The sequence below is a fragment of the Sorex fumeus genome, unplaced genomic scaffold, assembly GCF_029834395.1.
Source record: "Sorex fumeus unplaced genomic scaffold, SorFum_2.1 ptg000019l, whole genome shotgun sequence".
NCBI classification, from domain to species: Eukaryota; Metazoa; Chordata; class Mammalia; order Eulipotyphla; family Soricidae; genus Sorex; species Sorex fumeus.
This window is the reverse complement of record NW_026606076.1, coordinates 16,124,821-16,128,170: the sequence shown is the minus strand read 5'-3', so window position 1 is coordinate 16,128,170 and position 3,350 is coordinate 16,124,821.

The window sequence follows — 3,350 nt, the reverse complement described above, 5'->3', positions numbered from 1 at the left end:
ATTTACTTTAAATATTGTCTTTCTCTTCTCCTTAATGTCTTTTGCGTGATTAGCGATTTCAGAGCAATTGCATTTTGTATGCATATAGTAAAACAGTTACAAAGCCTGTGGCTTGGGAGTTGATTGTGTCCAGATAATATTACCTCCTGGATATCTGCTCTCTTGACTTAAGCCTCAGTTGCCCTTACTTCCTTGATCCCCAAAATCAGGTTCCTGATGCATCACTGGATGGACCCAAGGCAAGTGGTGAGCTAGCTACCCTGGCATCAAAATGGGCCTGGCCAAAGTACCATAATGCTTATCTATACGTTAAGAGCATTGTCATGGACAAATTCTGTCATAAATCAATAAGTAATAACTAGACTTAACCCTGCTGGGATTTGGAGTGATTGATCCGGCCTGAGCACTGTAGTCTGAGTTTGTGGCGAGAAGTCCCCAGGAGTGTCACCCCACAAGCCTAAAAGTGTCTAATTCTGTGTCCATAAACAATGGTAAATATTAGGAAGTAAAACTGTCACTGTCACTGTCCTCCCGTTTTTCATCGATTTGCTGTAGCGGGCCCAGTATCATCTCCATTTTGAGACTTGTTACTGTGTTTGGCATATTGAATATGTCAAAGGTAGCTTGCCAGGCCTTTCGAAGGCAAACACCCAACAGCTGTGCTAAATATGTTAAGTTATTTGCTGGTCTAAGGAGAGGAGAAACACACATTAAGGTGTGCTTTGCCCCCGTGGGCTGCAGGTGATGGGGAAGTCTGGAAAAACATTTTTCATTATGCTTCCCATGGGGAGGTGTGACTGTGAGGGCATGGTGAGAGAAGAAAAAAGAGCAGCTTCAGGGAGACAGATGGATTGAAGGAGAATGAGAGAAGAAGAGACACAGAGTTAGAGATGGTTGCGACATAGAGAGAAAGCTGAGAGCTGAGAGTAAGAGTGACTGGGGAGATTGGAGAGGAGTCTCTGAGAGCATTGTAGAGCAAGTTGGAGAGACGGTTGGATAGAGCAGGGAGAGACAAGGGATTGAATAAACTGCAACTACTCAGCAACCAGCTTGGCCCTCATTCTTCTTTCACCGGTCCAAAGCAACAGCTGTCCGGGGTGATAAGTGGCTTGAGAACAATAAATGCAGACTGGGAGAGAGCCACCGAGAGTCTCGTACCCATAGGTGTAAAATCATGTACCCATAGGTGTAAAATCATAGTCTAAAAACCTGGCCTGTAAGCTCTGAGCACTTCTGGATGTGGGCCCAAAACAAAACAACAAACTCAGAGGAATGACCGTTCAGGAAATATTACTAGATTTCACACTTCTGCTCTTGGCAGATACCTACTCATTGCCTTTATTTGGGTAGGAGGGGGATGACTATGTGGGCTTTTGCCAAAACCAGCAGTGATCTGGGATCGCTCCTTGGCAATTCAGGATGTGAAGTTAAGTCTTTTGCGTTCATGACAAGTGCCCTGCCACTCACTGTTAGCTCTTTCGGGCCCCTGTAAACCTTTGAAATTGCAGCCTATACTTCTGGTTCAGGTTTGCACCGGGAGGCTCTAGGTGCCAGCAGCCCTGCCCTGACCTCTAACAGTTGGGCCTCATCCCTGCCCCCGTCTATATCCTTCTCACAAGGTTCACATTATTTCTATAGAATTTGAATTCCTGTGGTCAGAGATAGGCCAGGAATGCAGGACGTGTCTTTGCAAGCAGTCTGACACAGTACAGTCTCCTGTACAGTGCAGGGTTCCTCAAGCACCTCTCAGGTAAGCCCAAACTTCTGCCACCTGTAACCCCAAAACCCAAACCTGCATTCTACAAAACTGGCTGGTGGAGGTTGACTTGCGAACAAATTATATATATATATATACATACACAAATATATATATATATATATATATGGTTTTACCCTGTGATTCCTGCCAAAAGGTACCAAAAGGTACCCAGTGTGGTGCCGGGGTATACAGGTCAGCCATGTACAAGGCCAGTACCGTACAAGACCATAGTTCTGGCACATAATTTTTTAAATTTACTTTTGGTTGGCCACACCTGATGGAGATATGGTTTACCCCGGCTCTGTTCTCATTGATAATGCTAGGATTGGGAACCCTGTGAGGTGATAGGGATTGAACCCTGATCAGCTGTGTGTCAGACAAGCAATTCATGGTCTGTGCTATATCTATAGCCATCATAAAAATGTTTTTATGCTAATCGAGAAAGTTGTGTTCTTTTTTCTGATTAACCACGCAATTGTGTTTTTTTTTGGGGGGGGGTCACACCCTGTGATGCACAGGGGTTTCTCCTGGCTCGTGCATTCAGGAATTATTCCTAGCGGTGCTTAGGGGACCATATGGGATGCTGGGAATCAAACGTGCGTTGGTCGCATGCAAGGTAAATGCCCAACCTGCTGTGCTATCACTCCAGCCTTGCACAATTCACTTTTTGTGTGTGTGTGTTTTTTTCGAGCCACAGCCAGAAGTGCTCTGGGTTACTCCTGACTCTGCACACAGGAGTCACTCCAGGGGGGGTTGGGGAACACTATGGGAAGTGGGGGAGTGAACCAAATTTACATGTTAACAGATGTTCCTGGACTCTCCAGGTGGCTCTCTCTTGCTCTCCACGTTTGGTGCTCTCAAGCCACTCCTCCACCCTGGTCAGCTATTGCCTTGGACCAACGAAAGTAGAGCAAGGATCAAGCTGGTTGCTGTTTAGTTGCAGTTTATTTAGTTTCTTGTCTCTCCCACCTCTATCCAACCATCTCTATAACTTGCTCTACAATGCTCTCCATGACTCCTCTCCAATCTCCCCAGCAACTCTTACTCTTAGCTCTCAGCCTTCTCTCTAAGTCGCAACAGTCTCCTCTAATTTTGTGTCTTTTCTTCTCACAGTCTCCTTCAATTCCCCTGTCTCCCTGAAGCCGTTCTGTTTCTTCTTTGTCCACGCCCCCAACCACGCCTCCCCACTGGAAATGCAATGAAAAATGGTTTTCCAGACTACACCATCACCTGCAGCCCATGAGGGCAAAGCAGCCCTTAAGGTGTTTTTCTCCTCTCCTTAGATCAGCAACTTAATTAACGTTTTTTTTTACTTCTTTAATATTTACCATTCTGTATGGACACAGCAATCGACACTTTTAGGCTTGTAGGGTGACTCTCCTTGGGACTTCTCACCACAGACTCAGACTACAGTGCTCAGGCAAGATAAATCATTCCTAACTCCAGCAAGTCCAAGTCTAGTTATTACTTTTTGATTTATGACAGAATTTGTGCACGACTATGCTCTTAACTTATAGATAATCATTATGGTACTTTGGCCAGGCCCATTTTGATCCCAGAGTAGCAAGCTCACCACTTGCCCTGCGTCCTT